Raw genomic sequence first — 11364 nt, forward strand, 5'->3', positions numbered from 1 at the left:
AAAAAAAAAAAAAAAAAGAGGCGGGTGTTTGGTGTGTCCTGCTCACGGACAGTCCTTGGAGCCCAGGATGAGGCATTGGCCTTCATGCACAGGCTCAGGGGCAGTGACAGTATCGGGGAGAAGCCCTGTGGCAAAGCACTCAGTACCCTCCCCAGGAATAGGCCGTCTTGCGTGGGCCTCCCAGAGTCAACACGTCCATGGATGGGGAGACACAGAGCCTAAAGCCATCCCCACCACCACCTTTCAGAGGGAGTGAAGAGGAGGGTGTCCAGGACTCCTCTGGGGGCAGCGGATGTCTGACTCTTGGCCTGAACTAACTTGTCATCATTGTCATGCATTAATGCCTCCAAAGATGGGCACTCTGCCACATGCCCTGGTCACCAGGCCTCAGTTTACCCACGTGACAAGAGAGAGAATTTTCCTATTGGACACTCCACAGTGACATCCATCAGTCCATCCATCCATCCATTCGTCATTCATCCATCCACCAACACATCCATCCATCCATCCATCCACCCATCCATCCATCCATCCATCCATCATGTATTCACTCAACAAACACGCCTTGGACTCTTACTACATGGCTGGGACACAAAGGAGAATCAGCCGTCCCCCCCCAGCCTCGCACTACACTAAGTCGCTCACTAGCATCTAAAGCTAAACGTGACAAACGCCGGGTTCTGGGGAGTAAATAAAATCCATGTGAAACCACTTTGAAAGTTAAAAGCACAATTGTTAATTAACGCAGGCGCTCCACCTGTAAAGACAGTTGTCGAGCGCTTTCCCTTTACCCATGGTGTATCGCCGGGAGGGAAATCATGGAGCACTTACTATGGCCCAGACGGCGGCGGCTGGACATGGTAATTTAATTACGGCGAGTCTCCCATTAGTGGAGGTGTCAGTTCAAATCCTCCTCTCCCTACCAGGCCAGGAACTCGCAGAGGGGAGAGACCGTGTTCTCATTCAATTAATCAATTACGCCCTCACTCCACATCTGCAGCCTCTCTGCCTGTAACGTAAACACGCTCTAGTCTCTCCCATCTTTAAATGTAGACACACACACACACACACAAAACCTTTTGCAAAGTGAAGCCCTTTCCCATCTCACCCTCTCTTTCTTCCCGCTCACAGCTATGGTTTATGGCCTCCAATGCCTCACTGCTTACTCACGCCCTCTGCAGCCTGCCCCATGCTGCCCCATCACCTCACCCATCCCGGTGGCTACCTCTCCACCTTGGTCTTAAGTGATGCCCCTGCCTCACTGGGAACCAAAGGCCACCTCCTTCCTCACTTGCTTGTCTCTCTTGGCATTGGGGATTCCTCGGTATTTACAAAGATGAGGGATTTGAGACTGTTTATGGGTGTCAAGGAGGGAGGGGGGGATGTGTGAAAGGAGCTGGAAATTTGGAGCCGGGGGGGGGGATGGGGTAACTGGATGAGAGGAAGCCTGTCGCTGGTCCCCACCTGCCTTTTGACAGCGTCTTCTGTTTCCGTTGTGAACTCCTCTCCTTCCCCATTGCTGAAAGGCTGCTGTGTCACGGGGCTCCGTTCCCCGCCAAATCTCTCGACTCCCCTTCTCCATGGGTCCCCCCTCCACTTTCCATCACCATGGTCTGCAGCTCCCAGCCCCGGGCTCCCTCCTGGAGCTGCCGTGCTTGCAGCTCACACTCGCAGCTCAGCTCAGTCCACAGGGACCGTCCCCTTCCCCTCTCACCTCCCCCAACCTGGTCCACGGCTCCTCCAACCACCCAGGCAGCAGGGTATGTGCACAGGTGAGAAGTCAGAGCTGGGGAACGTCAAGTGGGAAAACTGAGGCCTGAGAGGGGAAAGACTTTGCCCAAGATCACCTTGGCCCTACCCGAATCCTGACACCTGGCCCCAAGCCGCGACTCTGCCCACGCGGGGCTTTTGCCGATTTCAGCCCCCCTTGCCCCCAGCCCAGTGCGTGGCTCAGCTCACGTGGTGTTTCGGGTGCTCCCCGAATTCGTGGCCCACTGCGACCCTCCCGGTACAGAAGGCCATCATTTGGGCACTGCTCCAAGCAGGTACACACCCCAGAGCAGTGAGGGCCAGGATTCCAGCCAAGAGACCTGGGTTCAAATCCCAGCTCTGCCCCAAAGAGGCTTCTCCAGCCTCAGTTTCCCTGACTGGGAAGGAGGCAGTTGGGCTCGGCCATGCCCCCGGTCGTGAGGGCTCTTTTCCTTTTGTCCTTCTGCCCCTGCTCTGTGCACCTGGAGGCCCACCTGAACTTCTACGTCTGTGGCTCCAGGCCTCTGCTCCCAGCTGGGTGAGCCCCCAGGGCCTCAGCACATCAGTGGATGGGAGCCGTCATCCTGGACCACTCGGCTCAAGCCCCACCCTCGCCACCAAGCTCTCTGCGCTTCGAGCTCAGGTGACGGTGCACCCCCTAACCCCCTAGGCCCACAGGGTGACTGGGCCTGCTGTTATCCCTCCAGTTCCCTCACACCCTGCCCACATCCCTGTAAATAACCCTTTATTAAACTCTCCCTGAATCTACCATCTTGTATGCACCATCTGTTTCCTGCTGGGACCCTGCCCGAATCCTGCAGCCCTCCCCAGCCCTCCGGTTTGTATCTCCTTGTTAACTCAAGCTGCCAAGTGGGGAAGGGCGAGGCTGGGCCCAGATCCCCAGGGATGGATCCAGGTGCTGGATCAGGGAACGGCATGACCTCAGGGCACGTGGGCCTGGAAGGCAGTGAGCAAGGAACCCGGATGGCAACTGACCTTTGCCGCCATCATTAGCACCCTCATTTCAGAGGCGGGGCAGGATGGGGCCCTGCGCACCTATTGGGGACCCAGTGGGGGTTTCCATCCAGAGCCTCCCTTCCCTGCCCAACTCTTCCACGGAGCAGTTATAGCCTCACAGGGAATAAAGAGCGCCCGAACCAGCTTCCCAAGCTCACCCACCACCCACACGCTCACCCACCCGCTCTCCGTGCCGTTTCCCTTCTCCTGTCACCCCCTCTTATGCAGAGAAAATACTCAGAAAACAACAAATGCAGGACTGTTCCTCGTATCTTCTCTAGTTAGCAGGGAAAAAAACCCACCACGGCCAGGGTGAGAATGAACCAGCGGGGGCCCCTCCATGGTGTGCACGGATCAATCGGGGCCCCTTTGCTGGCGTGGCCAGCGAAGGCTGTTGCCCTCCGCTCATGGAGGGAAGGCAGAGTTAAGTAAAATACGATCAGAAATAATTGGCTCATTGGAGAGAGGCAGGAAAAAGGTGCTGAAAAGAAACTCGTCTACAGGATGGAGGCAAATCTTTGCAGGGAAGAGGGGCTCCCTTTTAAAGTAGTTTTAAAAGACCATTTCCGATCCCCACGGTGTCCCGCATCCCTGCCAAACGCACCCTCATCTATGCCTTGATGAGATGGTGCGATTCAATTCCACAAACTCTTAATGAGAACCTACTGTGTGCCTAATTCTGAGTGTGCAGCCCTGGAGGAGCTAAAATGGGTCTCTAAGAGGCGGGAGTCCTACCTCTCTCCCTCCCTCCCTCCCTCCCTCCCTACAAACCCGAGGGAGTTGGAGTTCGGAGGACTGGTGACTGATGCAAGCCTTGGTAAGAGAGGCTGGGAGCTTGGACCAGGGTGGTGGCAGCTGGGATGGGGGTATGGGAGTGGATGGCAGAGCCTTTGGGGAGGTGCAGTCCCCTGGACTTGGGGTCTGTGTGTTCCTGGACAGGTAAGGCCGAGGGAGATGGTAACAGCAGGATGGCGGTGGCCTTCAAGGAGGCCTGGGGATGACAAATGGAGATGAGCATTTCAGAGAGTCCTTGAGGGCAGATACTCCAAGGCAGTGGGTCTCCCACCCGGGCACCAGCTTTGGAGTAAAAAAGGCAGAGAGAGCTGGACCCCATCATGCAGATGGCTGGGCAGGCCAGAGACAGGGCAGGGAGAAGGAAGGAAAGAGAATGATGGTGGGGAGAGAGTGCGGCCGTCCCTGGAACCAGTCTTGTTTCCCTAAATTCGTCCCAGCTAGAATCCTATTCTCATGACATGATTTCTTCTCTGTTTTGAGTCTGTGGGCTTTCTGGTCAGATTTCAGATGCACCCCTTTAAACAAGGGAACCTGGAGGTTCCTCAAAACACTTTTTACAATCAACTTTTAGAGTCATCCTGGCGGGGCACCAGGCGCCAACATTCTGGTCCTGTTCATTCAATACCTGGCTGTGTGACCTTGGGAGAATGGCTCAGCCTCTCTGGGCCCCAGCCTCAAGCTCTATGGCTAATAGGGGAGCCCCTACAGGTGGAGAGGGAGGAGGAACAGACATTTCTGTGCAGGTATCAAATTAAGGCTCATCTTGGGAGACCACGCTTGAGTTTGGGGATAGCGAGAAACCCCATGTGTGTTGGGTGGGGTGAGCTGGGTCAGCTCAGGCTGGGTGTCCCCTGCCCCCCCTCCTTAGCTGGAGCTTGGCTGCAGGCAGCTAGGTAGGGCCTGTGAGGCACAGAGCGTCACCATAGGAACAGGCTTGTGGAGAGCGGCACACAGGAGCCAGGCGCTGGGGGAGGTGGGCAGGGGGGCAGGTGACAGTGGGGGCCCCGGCTGAGGTTTCACTGCAGCTGCTCCCCACATTCTACATTCTTATAAAAAGAACTGGGGGGTCCTGGTGGGGAGGGAACAAAGTGAGGTTATCACTGCAACCTTGGGGGCCACCCTTCAGGAAGCCCAGTTTGAGGGGGTCAGCAGCCCCTAGAACGCAGCAATCAGGGATGGCCAGAAGGTGCTGGGTGGACAGGGCCACGGCCCAGGCCAGTTGCTAGGACGCAGGATCTTTGCGAGGGGCCCATGGTTACCCCTGAGAACACTTGGTGCTTCATTCATTTGTTCATTAACTCACTCAATCCACAAACACCCTGTGGGTAGCCCTGCAGGCTGCCGGCTGAGGGGCGCAAGGCTGAGCAAGGCGCTTCTGGTCCTGCTGAGGTCAGGCACACGTGCAAAATCCATTAACACCAGGCGGGGGAGATGTGCTCGGGGTGGATGGTGCTGCTGGGTGGCAGAGGGGGAGGGGTGGCTGAGGGGAGGCCACAGGCTCACTGGTTTCCAGTCCCGGGTGGGTTGGAGGCGAGGAGTGGGCAAGAGCTGGGAGGACCTGGCAGGTGGTGGCGAAGGCCTCGGAGGAGGAGGGGAGAGAGGACAAATAGGTGATGCCCTGACCTCCTGCCCGGCTGTCCCAGGGCCCTGCTTGGGCACAGGGCAGTGTCTTTCTTTTGCCAGAGATCCCTAACGCCTGGGATGCAGAAGGACACCAGAAACATTCTTTGAATATAATGGAATGCAAATGCTCACGCTTTCTTACAAGTAAGAGAATAAATATAGTACGGGACCATCTTAAATTCCTCGAGAGCTGTGTGTGTTCACATCCTTAAACTTGACAGGTGTGGCAGGCCGAGCCACGATGCACAGCCTCTTTTTCCTAGACCCGGACTCTTGGAGATGGAAAGAGGCTGTGATTCTGCCATAATCACCCCCCACCCAAACTCCTAAACTGGGGCCAGGATGGGCGTCCTCCTTCTAGGGGCCCCCACCCAAACTCCTAAACTGGGGCCAGGATGGGTGTCCTCCTTCTAGGGGCTCAGGGCTTGAGAAGACGTTTTCTTCACTGGCTAAAGGAGACCCCCTGTTTACACTGATCACCGGGCACTTTGTCGGTGCCTGTGAAGGGCCTCTAAGCTGGACCCTCCTGGGAAGGTGTGTGGGCGGGCACAGCAGGGACCACTGGGGGCGGCTCAGCCCAGTTCCCAAGACTTGGCACAAGTCTGGGCAAGAAAAGGCGGGAGTCCTTTTCTTGTTCATGGGTTTCTTGTTTCTTGTTCTTGGGTTGACCCTGGTATGAGAAAAGGGGGGTTTGTGTTCCCTGGACTGCTTGCCAGTGTAGGGGAGGCTGAAGAACATTCAAGAATAGGTCAGAAGGATTCTATATCCAAAATGCTGAAAGTTTTGTAGTGGTCTCTCTCCAGCCTCACCCTGTCCCAGTCACAATGAACAACCCACACTCTTTAGCCATCACACGCATGCACACCCAGAGGTCCTCCCGTAATGGCACGCCCTGAAGAATTGTGCAGCCTCACACACTGCCCCCACCCCAGAGAAGAGCTCAACCCCCTTCCCCACGTGTGCACGGCTCTCCCAGCACGCACACCCTTGCAGGTCAGAGGCCTGTAAACCCTCTGTCTCCCCTGCCCCTTCAACTCTTGGCGGTGAGGGACCACCTTGGGGTCTATCACTGTATACACTCCACCCCCAGCAGAGCCCCAGGCACACCGTAGGAGCTCAGCCAATGCTGAATGGATAAATGACTACGTTTAAAGAGGTCCGCCTCTGTTTTACGGAAAATTAACTTCTGGGAATTTCTGATGAATGAAGAATTACTGTGCTTTTTGCCAAAGCCTGCATCGACAGACAGGCTAAGTGATGAAAAGACTCCTTTTTCCTCTGGTCTTGATTTGCTCGTTCCTGGGAGGGGGTGAGTTTACCTAGAGAGTATGGGGGTGGGATGGGGAGTTGTCATTAACCCTTCTGGGGACCCCAAGAGCCCCCCCCACGCGCACAGCGTGACTCAGTGGCGCCCTTTAAAAGGATAATTTGATTGATGACGTAGACAATTAGACTTGTGAACTTGACATCCATGTCGATTCCAACGGCGAGAAAGGAAGCGAGAAAAATCTATTTTTGAATCCTACCATCCATGATGAGAAATTGGCTCTGTTCAGGGGAGAGGCGCGACCTGGCATAGGTCAACACTAAATATGGACCCAGACCAAGACGCCTCTTGTATTCTTCCCTCCCTGGAGCTTCTGGTGGGGCCTGGGGGAGCTGTGCTCCCTCCCCTGTGTCACATGCAGGCCTGCGCAGGGGGGCTCGGGGAAATGGGCCGGCTCTGTGCTCCCCCGCAGCCCCACGGAGAGCCCTGCAGTGGGCCTGGCGCTGTCACGCGCCTCTCCAGGCCCCGCGCACGAGGCCGGGAGCTGAGCCTGCGCCTCGCGGCTGAGCGCAGTCCCACTTCAGACTGAAGAGGCTTCTCTCTGATTGAACTTGAAACCAAACCGTCATGTTCTTGAGCCCAAATGTACCCGGGTGTGTCTCTCATTTGTCTCCATCCTCCGCCCCCAAGCCCCCTCCCCTTGGCAGAAAAAATAAAGATAATTTCTCTCTCCAAAGATGAACTTTAGCTTTGGAAAAGAATCGTAATCGCGGCAGCTGTGTGGCTCTTTGGTGTCTGCGAGAAGCCCTCGAAGCCTCCAAGGTGGCTGGGCTGCGCCCTCACCCAAGGAGGGGAGAGCAGGGTCCTGGGACTGTCCTCGGTATCTTCCCACTTGTCCTCCCTGCCCTGCTCTCTCTTACCCCGCGGTTGGCTGAGCGGAGAGCCCAGAGCTTGGAATCCCCGTAGACTCGGATGTGAATCCCAGCTCTGCTACTTATTAGCTGCACACCTGTCTCGGGGGCTTCAGGCCTCAGTGTGCGCATCTCTGAAGTGGGCCTTGCAATCCTGACCCAGCCCAGCTGTGAGGAGGCCCCGCTGAGATTCGGCTAAAACCGAATCTAAGTCCCAGGCGCGCGGTTGGGGGGGTGCGGGGGTGTCAGGGAGAGGCAGGAAGGCAGCCCCGGTTTGCCCGTAAACGCCTAGCCTGTGGCCTGGTGGCGGAGAGACCACTGCCCCACTGTCTCTAGGATATTTCAGCTCTAGGGCTCTAACCAGGTGCCCTGAATTTTGGGCACTGGGCTCGCCTAGTTACAGGAGCCGTCCCTTTGGGAAGAGCTGCATCTCTGGCAGGGCCAGGCAGCTGTGCCCTTTCCTGGAGGGAGGATGGAGAATGCACAGCGTTTGGGGGGGAAGAGGGGACAAAGGCTCCTGTGAGTCTTCATCGGGCCTCAGTTTCCCCAGCTGTACAATGTCCCACTAGGACTGGACCAGTCAGGGTGCAGAACTGGATGTCCCAGCTGCCTTGCCCCTGCTGTGCACGCCCAGGATTAGCTGGTCTCTGAGGCCCCTCCAGCTGGACCCTGCTGGGCTGGCCTGATCAGTGATGCTGTCTTTAATCAAGGGCAAAGTGGTCTGGTGCAGTCTGGGGGCCATGTTAGTGTTTGGAGACGGGGGAGGGGGAGAGGAGGAGGGGGCGTGGAAAAGGGCTGGAGATAACATCTCTTTGCTTCGCTTAGAAAACTTTCACCCATCACCAGCTTCCTTGCTGCCCCCTGGGAGACTGAAGCCCAGTCTCTGTTCCTGCTTACCAGAGGACCACTGGCTTTCTGGGGAGTGGGGGAGTAGTAGGCAGAGCCAACTCGGCTTAGCAGAAGGATAGAGTTCAGCTCGGTTGGCAGGTCTAATCCCTGCTACCTGTGTAGACCGCCTGCCACGCCAGGCTGTGATGACCAGTGGGTCAAGCATTTCCCGAGGGCGGGGGCTATTTGCCTCTTCTGTGATCTCAGAGGCCTGTACTCCAGAGAGGTGGGGAGTGAGGGGTGGGGAGGGGAGCGGGGAGGGGAGGGAGGGATGCACAGATAGAGGAGGGGCTGCCCTGTGCTCCTCAGCCCCCAGGGCCCGCTTGCAAACAGCAGACGGAGTCGACTTCTCCCCAAGGGACCCGACTGGCATTTTCGTTCTTCTGTGCAGCCTTGAAGCCTGTGATAGTCACCAACCACCCTCCCCATGGCTTCTCAGCTACCCTTTCTCAGTGTCTGCTTGCTGAAAAGAAATCTCAGGTCTCCTGAATTTACAAGCGCTTTATTGAGACTAGAGCAAACCAACAGAAAGCTCTAGGCTTAGAGATACCGTCAGACAGGAACCCCTCTCCCTGCAGCGGCCCTGCAGGGGGCTCTGGTAGAGGGCTCCATCCGCAGGACCCTGTCCCCACCCCCTCCGCCGCCAGCTTTCTCTGGCCACCTGGGGCGGAGGCCCACTGGCAGCTCTCTTGGAGGAAGGGCAGGAAGGGGCCAGGCCTTGTGAGTACCGTGGTTTTCTACTTAGGAAAACCCGAGTTCCTTTTGGGAACAGGTGTGGCATCCCTGTTTATAGACAAGGAAACTGGGCTCTGAGTGGAAGTGGTCGGCGCTCAGCAGGCAGGGGATGGAGCTGGGATTAACGAGCAGGTACCAACTGGCCAAGGGAGTGCCCTTTCAGCCTAAGCTCCTGACATTTAGGCTTGGAAGCTGTTGAGGGAGACTGCCCTCCCGAGGCCTCCTTCCCTTTCCAAAACTGGAGAGGGCAGCGGTGGGAAGGGACCCAGGTAGGGAAGGGAGGGGTCTAGGTGGGGCACACTCCATGGCTGCGGGGGAAGGGGGGTCCTTGGCGCTCCATACTGTCCCCACGGGGCACCTCGTGACTTGGTCTGGAGGGCAGGGGTGGGCCCTCACCTCAGGCCGCTCGGTCCTGATATCCCCGCTTCTCCTTAGCGTCTGGCTGGGAACGCAGCCCTCCCTATCTGCCCGCTGCCTAGGATAATTTTGGAGGCTGAGGTCAGGGTCCTCGGAGGGAGGGGGCACCACAGAAGCCGTGCGATCTCCATGCAGTGGACAGTTGGACCTCCAGCCACTCCCACCGTAGCCCAGAGGACTTGGGCAAAAGGCCTTCCATCTCTGGACTCAGTTTCTTCACTTGAGGAAAGAGTTCGTGGAAGAGGATGGGGTAACGGAAAGGCAGGCGCGTGGGGTGGGGAGCTGGTCGGGGCGGCTACTGTGTGACGGCTGCCCTCCAGCCTGTCACCAAAGCCGTTCCCAACGCACCCAGACCCTGCTTCTGGGTCTTCGGCAGACGGCAGGGAAGAGGCACCGTCCACAAGGGGGTCGGGGGGCTTCCCTCCAGCCTCCAAGAGTCCTCCCAGAGCAAGTCCTGCTTCTGGGTTGCAGACTTAGGGCCTCAGGGCCAGCAGGGTGGGAAGTGCGGGCTCCCCCTAGCCTGACTTCCCAAACCCATCCCAAGGACAGCAAGTCTGTCCTCAAACCTGCCAGGGCACTGTGAGATGGCCCAAAGGCCAAGGCCTCCCAGCCCAGGTTCATAGTGGCAGAGATCACCCCCCACCCCAGCGCTGTGGGCAGGGTAGGCCAAGAAATGGGTGGGAGGGCGTCCACTCCCAGTTCCGTGGCATCTCTGGGCAGACTAATCAATGCAAATGAAGCATACACAAAAGATCCTTCTACCCTCAGGACCTCCTGGTACCCTCCCCAGAGGTTAAGCACCTTTGATTCCCTTTCTGCCACCTGCCACCGCCTACCAGGTCCTTTCCCATTTCCCTAAACCTCCCTGATAGGGAGAGGGGTGGGGGCGGGGGGGAGACAGCCCAGCAGACTGTGGGGCTCTAAGTTCAGGCTGGGGGCTTCTACCAGGAGTGTTTTGGAGGGGGAGGGGCTGTGGCAGGGTCACCATCCCCCAGCCGCTCTTCCCTGAGACCCGGGGCCAGAAGCCTCCCGGTGGTTCTGGAATATGTGCTGAGTGCCGGGTGTGCAACAGTGCACGTCAGTGTGAGCATACTTGTGAACTTGCCCACACGTGTCAGTGCGGGCAAGGATGGATGTGTTGGGGTCTGCGTGTGCGTGCGCGCGCGCCCGTATGCGCTGGGTGACCGTACCTGCGTGTTTTGATAAGCGTGTAACCAAGAGCCTGAGACTTGTGAGTTTCGGGGACTGGGTATGTGTGTGTGTGAATATCAGATGTGTGAGAGCCTTCCGGCAGGCCTAGGGCCTGACTGCGCGTGTGTGGGCGTATGTGATTGAACATGTGTCCGGGTGTCTGTATGTTTACAAGGATATTCGCATGTTCAGGTGTGCGCGCGGCTGTGCGCGTGCCTCTGTGTGGACGGCCGAGCACATGTTGACGGATGTCCAGGGTTTCATAACCGTTATGTCCTCAGCCTCTCTGCGTGCCTATGACTGAGCCTGTGGCGCTCCCGACTATTGCTAGGACGTGCGCGTGTGTCGCAGTGTGTGTTTGTGGCGTAGCACGGTGTGTCGGTGTTGGTGTTGCCTTGTGTGCTGCTACGAGTGTGTCTGCGTTTCCCTGCGTCTTTATGGCTACGAGTGTGGGTGCCGAAGGGTCCTCATAAGTGTTTTTCCCGGTGCGTGTGCGACAGTGTGCGTTTTTCCCGTCTCTAGAGTGTGCGTTTGGGTTTTTCTGGGTGCGTGAGCCATGGCATGCGTGCTCGGGACCTTGGCGATAAGTGTTTTGGTGTTTCTGTATTCCGAGCGTATCCTCGCGTCTTCCTGGGGTCTACGGCCCAGCCCGTGTTTGGCTCATGCGACTTGTCCTAAGCGGGCCCGTGTGTGCGCGCCCGTGTGCCGTCCTGTGGGGGAAACGTGTGCCAAAGGCGCGCGGGGTACCGGTGCCCGTCTAGCCAAGAGTGG

This window comes from Neophocaena asiaeorientalis, unplaced genomic scaffold, assembly GCF_003031525.2.
Source record: "Neophocaena asiaeorientalis asiaeorientalis breed wild unplaced genomic scaffold, Neophocaena_asiaeorientalis_V1.1 scaffold476, whole genome shotgun sequence".
Classification (NCBI taxonomy): Eukaryota; Metazoa; Chordata; class Mammalia; order Artiodactyla; family Phocoenidae; genus Neophocaena; species Neophocaena asiaeorientalis.